This window comes from Eupeodes corollae, chromosome 2 (genome assembly GCF_945859685.1).
Source record: "Eupeodes corollae chromosome 2, idEupCoro1.1, whole genome shotgun sequence".
Classification (NCBI taxonomy): domain Eukaryota; kingdom Metazoa; phylum Arthropoda; class Insecta; order Diptera; family Syrphidae; genus Eupeodes; species Eupeodes corollae.
The window spans coordinates 117,737,590-117,758,874 of NC_079148.1; positions in this window are offsets into that span (position 1 = coordinate 117,737,590).

Here is a 21,285-nt window from a genome sequence, read left to right on the forward strand (position 1 = left end):
AATTATTGATAATGTCATTAAAAAGACGATAAGTGGACTATTGAGAACAAAAGTGGCAGAGGACAGAGCTTATTTATGCTGATCAGCTATACTTTTTTTCAATTTCCTGTTGTACCTCGACTTGAGTCTGGAAATGAAAAAAACACATGGCTTATACCAACTTCTATCTGTACCATAAGTTAAAATATTTAAATTCTTTTTAAAATCACATTATATAATTTGGAAAGAGGTAAATCCCTTAACACGCAATATGGTTGGTTGTCAAATTACTGATATTCTAGACCGGCTAGTGAACAAATAAAGACTTTAATCCATCTTACCGTGCTTCTATGAAAATGCTGTAAAACAATACAAACAAACTAACAAGACTGTAAACAGCAAATTTAGTTTTGAAATAATTTACACAATATTCTTATTTTTTTTTTTTCAATTTAAATATTAATTCGATATTTTTGATTACAAAATTTTGTAGCTGTTCCAAGAATAATACAAAATTTTAACAATCGTTCAAGGCTTTGTATATTAATTGTCATTATGTTAAATAATAGAAAGAGGCTGAGATGCAACCCACAATAATAACTTCTCATTCCTGCTTTTCTGTCGAAATTCATAAATGTCTTACAAAATTTTAACAACAACATTTAGGGTAAGACAAAAAAGTTTGAAGTCATTACTTACTTTATTTTCAAGACACTTGAGTCGAAAACCATTGTTTATATGTTTTTTTTTGAAAAATTTACTTTAAAGATAAAAACAATTTTTCGCATATGCAAAAAAGATTGATTTCAATATCGGTTATTGATCAGGAGGATTTTTGTCGAAAACCAATTTTTTAATTTTTTTTGTAGCATTTTTGAAGTTTCTTATTTCTTTAAAAAAAAATATTGATTGAATTTTTCTACCTGATCTCAACAACAATATTTTGTAAGGAATTTATTATCGAGATGTTTAAGTCGAAAATTAGTTCATACCAATTTAGTGTGGTATTTTACTTTTAAAATTCTGAGAATTCCTTTTTTTCTCCAAATATTAAAAACATTATTTTTTTAAGTTGAAAGTATTTTAAAGTAATGTTGCCAAATTCCTATTTTTAACTTCCCATAGGGTGGGTCCGATTTGTCGAATTCAAAATTTTGACATTTCTCGACGTTTCAAGGTATAGAGTCGAAATAAGAGATTTTTAGAAAGATTTCTGCGCGTGCGTGTGTACGTACGTTCGTACATCCGTACGTTCGCGAAGTTTTTTTCGTCGTCAATATCTCAAGAACCAGAAGAGATATCAATGAAAAATAAATGTTAAATGTTATACAGAAAATAATAAAGAAAGATGCTCTCAATAAAATTAAATGGGTAGGTTTTTTACCATAGCAGTTTAAAAAAATATAAAAGATTTGATTAACCCTAAATATCTTACGAACCAATGATGCTGGAGACTTGAATTATTTTTGGAAAAAGAATCAAAAATGATATTATCTCAAAAACAATTTTGTGCAACGAAGAATAACGTTTTAAACAATTGAGAAAAATTTAATAGACAGTATTTTTTTATAAAAAATACAAACATAGAAAAAATAATAGATTGAATTTCGACCCAAAAATCTTTTCAAAAATTTGAGATTATGTATTCCAACTTATTTAATCTTACAGGAAATATTGTTTTCAAATTCCGTAAAATTTTGAGAAAAATAAAATTGACAGTTTTTTAACCAAAAATGAAAACCTAGATTAGATAGATTTTCGACTCAATTATCTTTTCAAACATTTTTAATATTAGCTTCAAACTAATTTTATCTTATAAGAACATCTAATAAAATTTTAAGAAAAATCGACAGTTAACGACTAAGAACCTCTTTCGCAAAAATAGATTTTGAAATCAAACTATTTCATCATATCTAAAATATTGTTATTTTAAAATTTTTTAGAATAATTTTACTTACAAATTTTTTAACAAAACACGAAAACCTTCAAGCCTTTAAGGACGGGATGGAAAGTTACCAGTGTAGGTCGCATCCCTGTTTTTTTTTTTGTTTTAATTTTATATTTTTCAGCTGTCAAGAACTTTATTCTCCGATGCATGTAATTATTTTGGAGGTAATACCTTTTTTTCGCGAATGTTCGAGGTCTTAAATATTTGTTTTCATTTATTTTTGATTTATAAAAAAAATGTTGGTTAAAATTCAATTTTTGCCATACAGGAACAAAAATAAAATTTTGAACTCGTGATTTCAATCAAATGCAGCACTACAATAAAAGAGAAGTCGAAAAAAGTGGGGTTCCCTGATTCCATCCGTCTGTCTGTTTGTCTATTGATCTAAACCTCTAGAGTCAAAACTATTCAGTCATTTGACTTAAAATTTGTAAATTAAGATTTTTAGTTGATTTTGGTTTTCCTTTTTTTAAACTAAAAATAAAAGTAGCCTCATAAAAATTTTTGGTCAAAAATCGAAATTGGAATTTTCCCAAAAACGAACCAACAATTTGTTTTGTAGTTATCTCAAAGATCACCTCCAATCATTTATTTCATTTCAGATTCATAAACTAATATTAAACATTTTTCTTTCAAAATTCAATACCTCCAAAATGGGTTATCGTTTTTTAACGAAATTGAAATCTGAAACGTATATTAATAAGCTCAAAATGATGTATACGAAAAATATTTTTTAACTCAAAATGAAAAAACGCATATACATAATATTAATAAAAAAAAAACGATCTAACGACTTTCAAATAAAATTTTGAATAATTAATGCTTTTTTTTAAATAAAATGGCATTTAAATTTTTAAAAACAAATTTATTTTTAATGAATATTTTTAACTTTTAAAATACCGGAAGTATTTGCAAATACACTCTTTGGATACATGAGCAAGTTTCTTCGACCCAGGCGAGAATTTTACTCTCATTTACATTTAATAATTATCTTGCGTTTTTTTTTATTGTGTTGAGAACAAACAAAATACCTTAAGCAAAAGTTGTTGGTCCAAAGAAAACTTATATCAGAGCTAAGGTTAGAACTAGTATAGTACATCGCCATCGATATGTTTGTTCATATCGATTCCAGTAAATTTCTTTCAAAATGGTTCTTTGAATTTTCGCAAACCTTGCATCTTTAATATTGTGAAAAACTGCATTTTGATCAGCCGTCGGTGTTGGTTAGACGATTTAGAAGAAACAAAAATCATACAAAGTAGTAATTTGAAAAAGTACATTAAAAATATCTCTTTCTATAATTGTTTTGATTTTAGTTGAATTATCAGTCCTTTGATTTTTGTATCTCAATTTCCCAAATGGTTTATATTTTGCAAAAAAGCAAGGATCAAAAAACAAGTGTAAGCCTTATTTTTAATCTTATAATAACTCCACATACTAAACCAATTTATTTTTCTATTCAGTAAGAATAAAAAACCCTTTACAAAGAACACTGCACTGCTCCTTTTTTACCGATATCTGTACTCACAACATGCAACAAAAAAAAAACCTATCACAACTTGTTCCATCTCATCACACTTACGTGCATCAAATGATTTTCACGGAACTGGCACAATCTAAGAGCGAAAATAAATTACTTCCTTTAATGGACCTATATTCTGGTCCATTCGCTTGTATCCTTGGTAATTTCTTGGATCATTTGCTTAAAAGTTTTCTATACATTTTCCTCTCTCTCTCACTCTTTCTCCCACGGAATATATTGGTACCCATGTAGATCCTTTACACTATACATATAGTAAAATAATGAACCGAACAAGTTAATCGCCTTAGCCGTTATGTTTTCATCGTTCTTCCTGTAGATTTTTTGGCTTTATATATTTTTTAAAAAAAATAATCCCATCCAATTTTGTTCACCTACCTAAAGGACTTTCTTCACTGTATATGTATGTGTTCTTTTTATATTGTTTTTGTCTATTTTACCTTATGCACAGCTCAAAACAATTATCCTTGTTCGCTCAATTTCGAAAATTGCGGCCGATTTATGTAAAGCATCTCTAAGCATCCTTAAGGATGCATTTTGCCAATGTTATTGTTATACCTTTGCCACCCGTCCAATTTAATAACACTTAAACAAGTGAACCAGGTGAATCTGTGAAGTTGAGTGCTGGTACTTAAGATAGGTATGATGTTGGTATAGTGGATGAATATAGAGGTAGGGATAGAAAACATACCTAAAACTCCTTTAGGTTATGGCCCAAGAGAATATTTTCTGTTGCAAGGATATTACAAGGATAAACAATACACCGTACCTTCTTCTCTGTCTCTTGACAGAGAAAGAGAGATTTGGTTGCGTTCAGCTTTGGCTTTTCTGCATGTAATTTGCATGAACAAAATGTTTATAAAAATGTTCTTTCGCAACTATCTTATTCATCTGCATACAATAAGGACATAGTAAGATGACTTTAAACCGCAGAGAGGTACCTTGGTAGATACGAATTCCTACAAGAACATTCTCTTAGTAATTTTTTGGAATTTTCTTTAGCTTTATGTTTAAAATAAAATTGTGGCTTTTATATGAATTCAATTAGCATTTTGATGATGGAATAGTCCAAACAAATTGGATCTGTTTATTAATTTTGTGTTCGTAGAACTTTGAATGAAATTATTGTACTTGTATTATGTTACAATGCGCAAATACTCCTTCAATAAGTTCGATTTTATTGACTTTTTTAAATTAAAAAAAGATTTGATTAGTTCCTGATTCAGGAAACCAGATCTTTTAACAGACTCTAAAAAAATGTGAAAGATATATTTTTTTTTTTTTAAACCACGAAATTCTGGTCTGTTGGTAGTTTTCGTACAAAATTGTTATTTCAGGGAATTACTATTAGAAAGACATGAAGGCTAAATTTTGGCATGATTTCACTTAGTTTTAGTAAAGGTGATAGCAGAAAACTCCCGTCTGTCAGAACGTGGTGGTAACGTTTCCGTGAAGAAAGGCCTAAAACATTGCACATTTACGCTTACAGTTCGTTGATTTTAAATATGGTTTCGGTAGAGGTGTAGGTGATCGCAACTAGCTAATGATTCAATAATTTAAAACGATTTCTAAAAAATGCTTACAAAACATAGTGAAAAGTTGCTTGTTACAAGTAAAACTAAAGCATTATAACCTAAAAAATAAAATATTCAACGAAAAAATGTTTGAAAAATATTTGACATTTTATTTTGAACGTATAAAAACATCAATTAATTTGTATGTAATGTACATAATAGAATACATCTCCTAGACAGTCCTTAAATGATTTTTCAAAATGATGTACCTCAATAAAAATATATTGATGCTTTGAGCATCTAGGTTTGAAAATCTTCTTAGAAATAAAATCAGAACAACATGCTGTATGCAATCTCAGGAAGTAGAATGAAAAAAAATTATGTTTTAATTTTTTTTAAGATTTCTTATTATAACTATTAATTGTTATGATATTCGCAACCAAAGGCAAAAGTTATATTTTTGAACATAAGTTCGATATAATGGACGTTCTAAGAATCGATGAAAAGTTAATTAAAGCCAAATGAAGAAGCTACTCGGATTATGATTGGAATTTTGATTTATCGATTTTTAAATGTTTAAAAGGAAATCTATCATCAGTTTTTTAAAAATATTAAACCACAACAGGAAAATTTCATAGAATGTAATTTTACCCACAAAGTCTAAGAAATTAAATAGATGAATAAGTCACTTTCATCAAACGATTTTCTGTTTTTTTTTTTTTTTTTTAAGCCAAGGACATTTTATGAACTAGACATAAAATAATGCTTACGACTACATCTTTACCTGCCTACCACTCGAACTTATTTTTTTGCTACGTTTATCTATGCCATCCCACTGGTATTATAAGCTCCTTTTATAAATACAAAAAAGTCTAAATCAAGGCTATATAAGTAGACTGTCTGCCATCCAACAGTACTTATATTTCGTTGCATAATTTAATATTGAAAAATGCATACTAAGAGCAAAAAGGAAATAGATCCATTATGTCGATTCCATGGGGAATAGAGTAGAATAAAAAAAATATATTGGCAAAGAATAGCTTGTAGCTATTGGAGTTTTTGAAGAGTTAATAATGTTACTTACAAATTTTACCTTTTCATAATGTTCAACAAAAAGCTTTAAAAATTCATAGCTGTTAAGTTTGAGTCAAACACTATAGTCAGCCATTTTTATTAAGGTGCTGTATTTGACTGACAAATCTAAACAAATTATGGTCTACTCTTACCTTAATGAATTTTTTAATAAAAAATACATAATAAAAGTTTAAAGATCCTTGTAAATCTTAAGGTTATAAAACTAAATATTTGAATAGTACTAGCAAACCCGGTGAACTCCGTTTCACCACCAGATGGCTACGTTTTATGTAACATTTCGTTTGAGGATTAAAAGATGAAGACAAATTATTTTGTTTTTGTTTTATAAATATTTGAAAAGGACAAATTTTATTTCATTTCACATCAATAATGAATTCATTTCTATTGCAAAAATGAAGTGCAATTTAATTGAAATTTCTCTAAGTAAAAAAAGGAAGTGAATTCAAAGTAAATACTGAATCGTCTGCTAATTATCCGTTTCATTGAAGTGCTCTTTGGTAAATCACATTTTTTGTTTTTTGGTCTGACGTTAACACAAACAAAGCGGATGGTTTCCCAGCGATTGACCTTGCGACTTGTTAATTGTCATTGCGAACTCAAGGCGAACCGGAAATTGCAATCATTTGAAGTCAAACGGAAGATCAGTCGGAATAATTGATAATCGAAGAATACATACATTTTCACCTGTGTACTTTCTGTTAATAATGGTTACCTCAATCAAATTCGGCATAAGTCTTTTCACCGGAACTAGAGTGCCGTTGCAAAGTCGCGGTGGATTCAAAGTACGTAATATCATACTAACTGAACCAACTTTGAGAAACAAGTTATGTGGTGGAAATCCTGGTAAATGCATCATCGGGATTTGTTATGGAATCAACGGATTTGTATGTCACCAAATCGCCAGCGATTTTTGATTGAATAGTGAAATTCAGTGCGTGTTCATCATTATTCTTTGCGCCGAGAATTGCTCGTTGACCTAACCAATCATAATTATGATAATTCTTACTAATTTTTGGGAAAACATTTTCAATAAGAGCTTCTAAAAATCGGCAAAAGTCGTTGGTAAGAGTAATTAATCCAATTCTCGCATTAACTGGCCCTTTTCTATTTCCAACAGCTAACAATTGTTTGGAAAATTGTGCAGCACTTTGACCATTTTGAAATTGAACTCTCATATTAGTGGTTAGCGATAATGTTTGTACGTTATTCCACAAAAGTGATGCCTTCAGGCAAGCATTCAATTCATCTGCAGGCGAATTACTGGCAACGTCTGCCTGAAATCGCCTGCCAACAATATCATCAAGCCGCCAAAGATGTTGTTACTTCGTCGAAGATCATCCCGAATTATATTAGCTCTAAAGGACGTAATGCGAAGAAAATGGTTGGAATCGGGATTACTACCATCGGACAATGGTTTCAGTGGCTGTGTTGGCGTAAGTAATGGATCCAGTCCTTTTACACTAGCGCAGCACAATCCAACAGTTTCTCTTTTGAACTTTAACGCATTGCAATATCGGCATACAGTCGTCATTGGTCCAATATCTAAATTGTCATCATCACTGTAGTTCGCAGTGGGATCATATTGGAATGCCAAGCTATTGTTTGATGCCAATGATCTTATTATTTTATTTTATTTAGCTTAATACAAGCTATCATAACTTAACTTAACTTAACACTAGCTTAACATTTTTTTTTTTTTTTTGCAGTTCTTGTTATCAGTTTTCTACATTAATTCATGGGGGCCCTAAGGCCCACATAAAAGCTCTTTAATGTACAAGAACTAACAATTTTGATTTTATTTAACTTAAAATTACAGGGGACGGGGAATTCGGACTCAAAAAGGGTATCTTTCAGATGGGATTTGGAAATGTTGAAATCGAAAAATACCATAGCAGCGTTGCAGTGACGAAGAATTCTGGACATTGGTTCAAAGTGCCCGTAATTAGTGCGGTGATGAGGGATATAGAAAAGGGAAACAGATCGCAGATTTCGAGGGTTAGTGTTAAGATGAATATCACTCAGGAGTGCCGGGGAATCTATATTGTCCATTAACAATTGGTGAGCAAATAATATATCAGCGTTTTTGCGTCTTATATATAAGCTCTGCAAACCTATCAGTTTTAGTCGATCGGCATAAGGAGGCAAGTTATATGTATCATCCCAGGGGAGGCCACGTAAGGCAAATCGAACGAAACGTCTTTGAACATTTTCAATTCTTAGTGAATGGTTTTCATAAAAGGGAGACCATACTTGGCATGCATATTCAAGATGAGGACGGACTAGGGAAATGTAAAGCGCTTTAGTTACATAGGGGTTGGAAAATTCTTTTGACCATCTTTTAATAAAACCGAGAGATCTATTAGCTTTATTAATAATTTGGTCAAAATGGGAATGGAAATTCAGGTGTTTGTCACACATAATACCAAGATCTCTAATAGAATCGACTACGTTGACGGCGTCATTAAGGAAGTAGTATACTCTATGAGATGGGATTTGTTTGCGCGAAAAGGTCATTTGTTTACATTTACCTACATTTAACTCTAGGAAATTATGCATGCACCAAACAAAAAAGATATTAAGATCATTTTGTAAAAGTAAGGAATCAGATGGAGTAGAGATAATCTTAAAAATGTTCTTATCATCCGCAAACATAAGGATTTTGCTGTAATCAGTGTGTATACGACAATAACTTCTTTGCCATTCTCAAGGGCTGACAAAGCTTTGGAAATAAATTCAGTTAAGTTAGTCGTAGTGGATCTACCTTTAAGAAAACCATGTTGAGCGGGGGAGAATAAAGGCTTGCAATGGAAATAAACGGAATCATAAACTAAGCTTTCAAAAAGTTTTGGAATGCATGAAAGTTTAGCAATAGGTCTGTAATTGTTAATTTCAGTTTTATTGCCTTGTTTATGAATGGGAAATATAAATGAATCTTTCCATATATGAGGAAACACACCTTGGGAAAGAGAGAGTTCAAAAAGTGCAGTTAGAGGCTTTGACAGAGAATGCATACATTTTTTTAGAACAACTGATGGGACGCCATCAGGACCAGGGCTAAAGTTTTCTTTGAGGCTAACGATTTTGGAAAGTACCATTTCTTCAGTTATTGTAAACGACGGAAGGGAGGTTTGAGTGCAACCATCTAAATAACTAAAGTAGTGTGGATCAGGATCATGCAGATGTTTAGTATACGATTTGCTAAAGTAATTAGCAAATAGATTTGATATGGTTTTTGGATCAGAGGAGATTATGTTGGAGAAACTCATTGAAGGTGGAAACCCATCAGATTTTCGTTTGACATTTATAGGGATCATGACAAAATCTAGAATGCCAAAAATCTCGAATGCCGAAAATCTCGAAAATAAAAAAAATTATCTAGAACGCAAAAATCTCGAATCCACAAAAATCCAGAATTAACAAAAATCTCGAAAGACTCTATCTAGAAAAAAATCTCGAAAAAAATATAAATTCGAGATTTCTTTTTTGTATTTTTAACAGTTAAAAGTCAATAAAACACAAATACACCAGTTTACCCAATATTTTATTTTCTGAGCAAGAACAAATTTTTTTCCAAACAATAAGAAAGGTGCATGTGTGACAATGTGCAATTGTATGATTGATAACTTTACTTGTCAACTTTAAGTTTGTTAAGGAGAAGTAAGTTATCCAGATTTTTTTTTCTAGATTTTGGCATTTCGAGATTTTATTTTCTAGATTTTTGTTTTCGAGATTTTTTCCATTCTAGATTTTTGTTTTCGAGATTTTTGTATTCGAGATTTTTACTTTCTAGATAATTAATTTCTAGATATCGTGGTAGACCCACATTTATAAACTTGAAAAATTTCCTTGCATCAGAAAGGAGGTTATTTTCCATTTGGTATTGGTTATAAAGGGATTCCCTTAATTCAGAGAAAGAATTATAGGCGAGAAGATAGTTGTTCTGATCAGTATCAGATTTGGACTGTAAAAAGATCTTCCAAAGCTTGCTACGGAGCTCTCTGTTGTACCAAGGGGGAGCAGAGGTGAAATCTTTTCTACGAGAGAACGGTACTGATTCTTCAATACAGTACGAAAGAATCAAATAAAACCAATTTGTAAGGGACTCAACTGTTAATTGGAGGTATCTTAATTCAAAATCGGCTGAGCTAAGAAAATTGTTAAGTTTGGAGAAATCAGCCCTATGAAAATCATAACAGTAATTTTCCATTTCAAAAAAGTTATGTTAAAATTCAATGGGGAAGGAGAGATTAAGGGGTGGATGATAGCGATCGAAGGTTGAGAGAAGATGAGGGCTCGGGGAGACAACACAGTTATCGCAATCAGATGAGAATATGAGATCGAGGTGTCTCCCCATAAAGTTTCCTACTCCATTTAGTTGAAAAAGACCACAATCAGACAGACGATCAATGAACAGCGATTCAGATTCAGAAGAGATGTTAGTTGGAAAGAAGGATGTCTGATCATCTGATGTGGACCAATTGAGATTCGTGTACTCACGCGTTGTCTCAATCGAGCATTTTCTCTTATTATATTTTGTCTTTCTTGGCTTAAGTTCTGTGAATACACTTGTTGCTGCCTTACATGTCTTGTGCAGCGGCCGATGTTCGCACGTCGTCGTACTCTAGACATTTTTATTATGATTATTTTTTGTTCTTAAAATATTCTACGTGACAAATATTTTGTTTCAGTTTTTTTATTTAAAAAAAAAGATAAAGATAACTGATTTGTTCGAAATTATACTAAATTTGCCCAGAATGTATAATGCAGAATTTTATATTATTTATATAAGTGGATTTTCGGACAATCAAATTTTTCAATTTTTTTCTTAAATTGTTTTTTGATAAAAAAAAACTCAAAAAACAACCAAAACAAACGTTATTTGAAGTTGTTATCTCTGACGTTTCTAGAGATATGGTTGACTAAAAAAGGTAAGAATTTAAAAAAAAAAATGGGTGGCTCAACAGTCCGCTGAGAACCATTCCTGTGTACGAGTAATGTTGTCAGAAATGGAGGGGACCTACAGTTTTTATGCCGAATCCGAACAGCTGATATGAGAGAGCACTTTTTTATGACAAGAGTTACTCTTGGAGAATTTGTCAATTCCTCGCAAGAGGTAGTACCCATATGAAAAGACTTAAGATGGCACAGGCAGTGATCGAACCCAAGACCTCTGGCATGACAGTCCAATGCACTAACCATCATACCACAGGTACTACTGGTTTAGAATATTAAAACGCCAACAAATTTAAAAATTTGTAATTCCACAGATCGGAACTTTTACAATATCTTTTCATGCGAAGCTAAACGGAGTTCACTGCTTTACTGTTGAAATTTTTCCTGAAACCGTGGAAATCGGTTCGTGCGTTCTGGAGTTATAGCGTGAGGAAGGAAATCCTGACTTATTTTTATATAGTAGATAACATATAGAGAAACGAAAAGGAAATTCCCAAGTATACAAACGAGGAACGACGATCTGTGCCGTCTGTAAAGGCACATAAACTTAGCCAGAAAGTTAAAACGACCAACGACTAAATGGGTCATGTAGGCGCATGAACACCAATACTCCGGCTAGGAAAGTCTTCAAATAGACACCCACAGAACAGCGCAGTAGAAAAAGGCCGCGGATCAGGTGGCGCGCACAAGTGAAAAGTGACCTCAACCAACTTGGAGTGCAAAACTGTAGACTTCTAGCTAGGAACCGAGCTAGATGGAGAAGTTTACTGGGTGAGGCCCTAGAGTGTTAGCGCCACTTTAAGTAAAGTAAGTAAAATACAGAGAAAGAAATAATACCTAACTTTTTAATATGGCAAATATTAGTAAATACTCGTATAAGATTTGTTTTCTATTTAAATAGTATTAAGCATGATCAGAACAGTGTATTTAAAAATTAATATTACGAATGGAGGCAACAAACTTACTTACTTACTAACCAAAGGTGGCGCAAACTAAGTTTGTTTAATTTTAGACTTTTCTTAGTTGATTCCTAATTTATTTTAAATTCCAAAAAAGTTGTATTTGTTATAAAGTACTTAACTTTCAACAACAACAAAAAAAAACATCAAAAACGAAGCACTTTTATACTGCTTAGACCCTCAATAAAAACTTAAACTAATTAAACTGAATACTAAAAACAACATGCTGTAATTTACTTTACCCTGTCTACTCTCATAGTAATCCCCAACTTCATTCCCTTCTTCACATGATAGATAACCAACAAATCAACATTAAATAATTTATTTCTATATCGAGTGATAATAGTGACAAAAATTGAGATGACACTACAACATATTTGCTAAATGCGACGGATAATTAAAGACCTTCCAAAATAACAAAGTCTAAAGATGAGAGAAAAGTACAATGACTATATACGACAAGGACAAGAAAGTCGATGACGATGACAACGAGATAGAAACACATCACAAAGGAAAATCTTATCTATATCTAATTTTCTCCTTATTAGCTACAAATATCGCTCAAGCAATAGAAACTTTCCAATCCAATAAAAGAAACAAAACAAAAATGAAGAACGAATCAAAAAAATAAAAGAAAAAAGGACAACAATTCCTTCTGTCAATGTATATCTTCTAATGAGCCTTTCTTAATTAGGACAATCTTCTTGCTCTGGCTCGACCCAATTTAACTTCTTTTCAACTTTGTATAGTATGTTGTAAGTTTTATTCGTAGACTTTTTTCTCCTTCTTTCTTCCATTCTTTTTTTTGAATTTTATCCTGACATTACATTAACTCAAAATGTTAATGACAGAAGTTGTTAATAAGCTCCTGGTAGCGTTTATAGATACATCGTCTACTTCTGCTTCGCTTTCTTCGACGATATAAGGTACATATAGAAATAAGGGTCCACTTTCTACATTTTATATTTTTTTTGTTACAAAAAAATGGAGACAAATTCGGTTTAAGAGTCCAATGCAAAAGTTTAACTTTTGACATTTTGGTCTTTCATTTTTGTCCAATATGACATGATACTATGTACCTATATTGTTCCTGTTCAGTGTCTGTATAACTTTAACTTTTAACTTTGATAACATAAGTTTTTATGATTTTTTTTCTTCATTGCCTTTTACACATTTCAAAAAAGTTTATCTCACATATTATTATCCTTTAACATAAATCGAGCAAAAGTTAATTGATAAAATAGTTTGTCTTTGAATCTGCGGGTTCCTCAGTTTTCTATTAATATCCATGTTTGACACACAGAAACTTTTGTCGTTAATTGAGTCCTTTGAGATTCAAAGATATCCTCTTGCTCCCTATTATACACATCATAATTATATTTAAATACAAAAGGGACATTGTAAAAATGAATGTAGATATGCTTGAAAAAAAAAAAGAAAATTATGTTGGCATTGTTAATTACATAAAACGAGAACCTCTTGCCCTTTTGCTATTAACAAGGAAGTTGAATGAATTCGCAGAACTTTATACATACATACATGTATTTAAAATATTTATATATGTATATGGATATACATATATAATATAAATTTATAAAATAAAAAAAAAATCATCGCACAGAAACGCAATTACGCAGAGGGAATATTAAAACATGCTATTTGCATATAAATTAAAAATAAATAAAGGTGAGCCGTACCATTTTATCAGAAAAGGTAAAGGCTGAAGTGTGTGTATAGGTTAGTTGGCGCGAACTCGGCAAGGATCTGCTGGAATCTGGATGATGTTCAGATGGAACACACCAGTATATGCCGAAGCACCTCGATGATGCTGATGGGTGATCCTATACGTATAATACTTTGTACCTACATATATCTATATACGTGGGATTATTCAATTTGCCAAAAGTGTGCATTGGGGCGATGAAATGCGTTTGAGTTCATGTTCTGTATATTATTAGAGTGCTGTGAAAAAATTTCTACGTAAAATACAACAAAACCATAAACTCTATGAGTAAAAAACGTTTCAAATTTGAGAATTTGTTGTTTAAAAAATTTGTGTTTAAATATGATGAAAATGAAACGAGGCTGGGATGTCACCCACGCTGATAACTTCTTCCCATCCCGTCAGTCAATTTGTCTTGCTTAAAATTTCAACAAAATATTTATAACAATATTTTGGGTGAGATAAATACTTTGAAGTCAATATTTTTTTCTCCTAATACTTGAGTCGAAACAATTTCTTATCAGTTTTTTGTTATATGTGTAGTTTTTCCTGTTTTTTTTTTGTAAAGTTGTCAGTTGAATTTTCAAAAACTACCAATAATATTTTGCATATGATGAAAAAGCTGGATTTTAAAATGTATGTATATTAACAAAATCTTAATCAAAAACCAAGTTTTTATAATTTTAGTAACATTTCTTGCGTTAACATCAAAATAAGCAAATAATGCTGTCAATGCCTTCATATATTTACGAATTACTGAAAATCGAAAATCAATTTTAACCAATTTTGTATAATATTTTTTTTTTTGAAATCTGACTATTGGAGTTTTAAAAATTTTAATTGAATAAAGAAAGCTTACATCCAATATTTTAAATTTTTGAAAATACATTTGATTCGAAAATCATTTTCTACCAAATTTTAGTAATGTTTTCTAAGGTTTTTATTTTTTGTAAGGAAACCGTAAATTCGATTTTTCTCTTATTTTAATTGAATGTTGAAAACAATATTTTTTATAAGATGAAATCAATTTGAATGCATTATTTAGTTTAATTAGTTTTTGAGTCCAAAATCAATTTTTATTAAATTTTAGTAAAGTTTTGTATATGCTTTTATTTTTTGTAAAAAAAAGTGTCAATTCGATTTTTGTCAAAATTTTACCAGATGTCAAAAACGTTATTCTTCGTTGCATACAATTATTTTGGAGATAAAATCATTTCTTCTTCGTTATACATTCAAGGTGACAATTATTTTTCTTTCAATTTTTATGGTTTTTGTTTTATAAAAAAAGTTAATTAATTTTTTTTATATATTTGTTTGGTATCACGTCACAATTTAATTCCAGTTACTAGCGATATTGGTCCGGGAGATAGTTTAGGATAACCAATTGCATTACTATATGTTTAACAAAATGTAATTTAAGTCGATTACTCTACTGGTACTTGAGGTATGGATGCCAAAAAAACGTTCCCTAACGTACGTTCACACACGCACGTTAGAGATTTTGGAGCCCCTTGGCAGCCATTTTGTTTTGGTGACATCTGCCAAATCTTTTGTTTATTATTCCGTTGCTTATGCAAAATCGTAATGGCAAGTTACAAGATTGAGCAGCACCTTAACGCTAACGTTGCGCTCATTGCTCCTTTTTTACGGTACACGTGCTAGTCTTCGCAGTTGACTCTTCAACGTTCGGTGGCCAAATTTGAGACGACCGGCTCAGAAAGCAATCAGCCAACACCCGTGCGTTCAAGTAAAGCAGGGACGAGAACATCGCCACAGTGCGTGCGTTCAGCAGAACCTCAGGCAGTCTATTCTTCATTATGCACAAGAACTCGGTTTTTCGCAGACTTCAACTGACCCAGGAGCTCAAAGTTTATGACCATAGACAACGTCGATTGTTCCCTGACTGGGCTTGCAATCATTTTTAAGCCAATTTTGGCCGACAAATCATCTTTAGTGACAAGACGCATTTTTGGATGAATGGCTGTGTTAACAAGCAAAATTGCCGTACATGCGATGACACCAACCCACGCCAAGTTCACCAGGTGATAATGCATCCTGGAAAAGTTATAATTTGGTGTGGATTTTGGACCAGGCGGCGTAATTGGTATGTATTTTTTGAAAACGACGTTAGAAAGGGAGTTACCTTCAACAACGAGCCCTATATTACGATGATAACTAATTTCTTATGTTTGAAATTGAACCTTATGTATATAGAGCAGGACGGCGCTGCGTGCCACAAGCAAACTAGGTTCCATTCCACTTCAAATTCTACCCGCCCTTATTAAAAACCCTTTAGTTTACTTAAACTCAAGGGAAAAAAACACCCACGCAATTTTTTAAGAGCCCTTTCTGCATCTTTCTGCCTTATTATCTGTATAACAACATTTATTTGAAATCGATATCTCTTCTGGTTCTTGAGCTATGGACGATGAAAAAAATGTCGCGGACGTACGAACGTACGCACAGGCATCTTTCTAAAAATCTTTTATTTCGACTCTAGGGACCTTGAAACGTCGAAAACTTTCAAAATTTCCAATTCGACAAATCGGACCGATTACGATGACTTCGTATTGGAAATTAATTTTAAACTTTCCATAGGAAGTTATTGTAATGGGTCCGATTTGTCAAATTGAAAATTTTGACATTTCTCGACGTTTCAAGGTCCCTAGAGTCGAAATAAAAGATTTTTAGAAAGATGCCTGTGCGTACGTTCGTACGTCCGCGACATTTTTTTCATCGTCCATAGCTCAAGAACCAGAAGAGATATCGATTTCAAATAAATGTTGTTATACAGATAATAAGGCAGAAAGATGCAGAAAGGGCTCTTAAAAAATTGCGTGGGTGTTTTTTTTACCATAGCAGTTTAAAAAAAAGGTGAACATTTTGGTTATAACTAAATATCTTACGAACCAAAAACGCTAGAGACTTCAATTAATATTTAAATAATATATTGTAACGTGATACCAAAGAGGTATATTTTTTGAAAAAAATCAATTTAACGGTTTTTTTATAAATAAATAAAACTGAGAAAAAAAAAATTGTCACCTCTAAAATTTTACGACTGAAATATGATTTCATCTCTAAACAATTTTGTGCAACGAAGAATAATGTTTTTGATATCTGATAAAATTTTAAGAAAAATCTAATTGACTGTTTTTTTATAAAAAATAAAAATCTAAAAAAACCATTACTTAAAGTTCGTAAAAATTGAATATCGATTCAAATATCTTTCCAAAAACTTGAAATTCGGGCTTCAGTTTTATTTTATCTTTTAAGAAATATTGTTTTCACCATTCTAAAAATTTTGAGAAAAATCGAATTGTCAGTTTTTTACAGAAAATAAAACTCTAAGAAAAATACTAAAACATGGTAAAAATTTACTTTCGACTCAAATAGCTTTTCAAAAATAAAAATATTGGCTTCAAACTTATTTTATTTCAAAAAAATATTGTTTTTAATATTCAGTAATTTTTATATAAAAATCCAGCAGTCCGTTTTTTCATAAAAAATAAAATCAAAAATAGAACACAAATTTGGTAAAAATTGATACGAGTACATATAGACAAACTTTTTAGCAAGCCAAATCAACAGCCTCTTTTTTTTTTGACAGGACGAAATCTTCAAAAGACACTTGGCAGTATTCGACACCAAGTAGTGTGGGACTCTTAACCACTAAAACCACCTCTTCATCAGGATCAATCTTGAAGGATCGACTTCCGATTTTTCATTCTTAACTTTGAACAATCACTTTCTGGGAAGTTTAAACTTTTAACTTTAACTTTAACTTTCCCATGTTTTTGTTTAGACCATAAGCTCATGAGGCTTGGTTTTTCTTAATCTCCGAACATGGTTTCTTTTATTCAAGACGGATTCCATTTCAGAATTAGTATGACTTTGCAGTCTTTGGTTGTGCGATACAGCGTATTTTTTAACAACTTCTGTAACCATTTCTATCGGTATTTCTTATGTACTATTCCACGAAGGACTTTGTTTTTGAATTTTTGGATGATTTCGGTATTTGTTTTCTTTGTAGAGCCCCATAATTGGATTCCATAGGTCCAAACAGGCTTTAGTACTTGATAATACAGCATTATTTTGTTTGGATTGATAAATCAGAGCAGCAGTACATTTTTTTATATTTCAAGTTAATAAAAAGTAACAAAAGTGTTTATTACAATCTTAAAAGAAACAATACCCGTTGATTTAGTTAAAAATATTTTTTATTTTATTTCGAGTTTATAGAATTTTATATTTTTGTGAATACATTTTATTGTAGTACCCGTAGCGTGATGGTTAGTGCGTTGGTCTGTCATGCAAGGGGTCTTGGGTTCAATCCCTGCCTGTGCCACCTAACATTTTTCACAGGTACTGCCTCTTGCGAGGAATTGACAAATCCTCCAAGAGTAATTCTTGTCATGAAAAGTGCTTTCTCAAATTAGCCCTTTGGATTCGGCATATAAGCTGTGGGTCCCTTCCATCTCTGACAACATTACTCGCACACAGAGATGGTTGAGAGTTGTAAGTCACTAGGCCTTGGTTCTTCATGGACTGTTGCGCCACCTAATTTATTTTTAATTATAAAATACATTTTATCAAGTGAGTAAAGTCAAAGGTTCAGTGTTGATGTATTTGGCACATAAATCAGGCAGAAAACGTTTTTTTTTTTAAATCATGTATACATTTAAAAAAAAAATTATTGAAAAAAGTTACTTTATTATTGTAAACAGTTAACGGGTCAAAATGCTTTATTTTAAAATACTGTACGGTCAAAATTCTGTAGGATACTGTACAAAACTGTATGTTATCAAAATGCTGTAAAGTCAAAATACTGTATCTCATAATGCTGTATAAGACTTGAAGGTTTGACGGATTAATTAGTTTAGTGGAATTGTTGATTATCATAGAAACAATTCATGTACAAATGTGAGAGAAATAAAGGGTGATTTTTTTGAGGTTAGGATTTTCATGCATTAGTATTTGACAGATCACGCGGGATTTCAGACATGGTGTCAAAGAGAAAGATGCTCAGTATGCTTTGACATTTCATCATGAATAGACTTACTAACGAGCAACGCTTGCAAATCATTGAATTTTATTACCAAAATCAGTGTTCGGTTCGAAATGTGTTTCGCGCTTTACGTCCGATTTATGGTCTACATAATCGACCAAGTGAGCAAACAATTAAAGCGATTGTGAGCAAGTTTAGCACTCAGTTTACTTTATGGGACATTAAACCAACCACACGAATGCGTACAGTGCGTACAGAAGAGAATATTTCGTCTGTTTCTGAGAGTGTTGCTGAAGACCGTGAAATGTCGATTCGTCGCGGTTCGCAGCAATTGGGTTTGTGTTATTCGACATTATGGAAGATTTTACGCAAAGATCTTGGTGTAAAACCGTATAAAATACAGCTCGTGCAAAAACTGAAGCCAAACGATCTGCCACAACGTCGAATTTTCAGTGAATGGGCCCTAGAAAAGTTGGCAGAAAATCCGCTTTTTTATCGACAAATTTTGTTCAGCGATGAGGCTCATTTCTGGTTGAATGGCTACGTAAATAAGCAAAATTGCCGCGTTTGGAGTGAAGAGCAACCAGAAGCCGTTCAAGAACTGCCCATGCATCCCGAAAAATGCACTGTTTGGTGTGGTTTGTACGCTGGTGGAATCATTGGACCGTATTTTTTCAAAGATGCTGTTGGACGCAACGTTACGGTGAATGGCGATCGCTATCGTTCAATGCTAACAAACTTTTTGTTGCCAAACATGGAAGAACTGAACTTGGTTGACATGTGGTTTCAACAAGATGGCGCTACATGCCACACAGCTCGCGATTCTATGGCCATTTTGAGGGAAAACTTCGGAGAACAATTCATCTCAAGGAATGGAATGGTAAGTTGGAAACCAAGATCATGCGATTTAACGCTTTTAGACTATTTTTTGTGGGGCTATGTCAAGTCTAAAGTCTACACAAATAAGCCAGCAACTATTCCAGCTTTGGAAGACAACATTTCCGAAGAAATTCGGGCTATTCCGGCCGAAATGCTCGAAAAAGTTACCCAAAATTGGACTTTCCGAATGGACCACCTAAGACGCAGCCGCGGTCAACATTTAAATGAAATTATCTTCAAAAAGTAAATGTCATGAACCAATCTAACGTTTCAAATAAAGAATCGATGAGATTTTGCAAATTGTATGCGTTTTTTTTTTAAAGTTCTCAAGCTCTTAAAAAATCACCGTTTACAAATCTCTAAGAAGAAGAAAATTAGAAAGATAAAATTAAAAAAAAAGATACCATTTAAATTATTTTTGTTTTTATTATTTCAGAGACTAATAAATTATCATGAATACATATGTTATTGTTACTTACTTACTTACTTAAGGTGGCGCTACAGTCCGGGGCGGACCTGGGCCTCAACCAACAAGCGTCTCCAGCCAGCTCGGTCCCTAGCTAGCTGTCTCCAGTTTCGCACGCCAAGTTGGTTGAGGTCCTCTCCCACCTGGGTGCGCCACCTGAGTCGCGGTCTTCCTCTACTGCGCCGTCCCTCCGTTATATCTTCTCCTCCATTCTCCATCTATGCGTACGGGACCAAAAATCGCCCGAAGAATTTTTCTCTCGAAGTATCCTAAGACGCTCTCATCTTTCTTTGACAGGGTCCAGGCCTCAGCGCCATAAATGAGAACCAGGATGATGAGTGTCTTATAGATGGTGATTTTACATGCTCGAGAGAGGACTTTACTTCTCAATTGCCTTCTAAGTCCAAAGAAGCAGCGATTTGCAAGAGTTATTCTTCGTTTGATTTCAGCGCTGGTGTCGTTGTCTGCATTAATAGCGGTGCCTAGGTAGACAAAGTCCTTAACTACCTCAAAGTTATAGCTGTCCATGGTGACGTTTTGTCCAAGACGTCGTCGTTCAGTGTCCTTTTTTGATGACAGCATATACTTATTCTTGCCCTCATTGACCACTAAACCCATCTTCTTCGCTTCCGTCGCAATGCTCAAAAACGCTCCACTGACATCACGCTTTGATCTTCCAATTATGTCAATATCATCTGCGTATCCGAGTAATTGGATAGATCTTTGGAGGATTGTGCCTCTAGTGTTAACGGTTGAGTTTTGCACAATTCTTTCCAGAACGATGTTGAAGAAGTCGCATGACAGTGCATCGCCTTGTCTAAAACCTTTTTTGACATCAAATGCATCGGTAAGATCTTTTCCGACCTTGATAGAGCAGCGTGCATTCTCCATCGTCATTCTGCACAAACGGATAAGTTTGACAGGGATGCCAAAACTAGACATTGCTTGGTAGAGCTCTTCCCTATAGATGCTGTCATACGCGGCTTTGAAATCGATAAAGAGATGGTGGGTATCGATTTGAAGCTCCTGGGTTTTTTCCAAGATCTGCCGTATTGTGAATATTTGGTCGATAGTGGACTTTCCTGGTCTGAAGACGCACTGATAAGGACCAATCAGGTTGTTGACGAATGGCTTCAGACGTTCACATAATACGGCAGAGAGGATCTTATACGCAATGTTAAGGAGGCTGATGCCTCTGTAGTTGGCGCAGTTTAGAGGGTC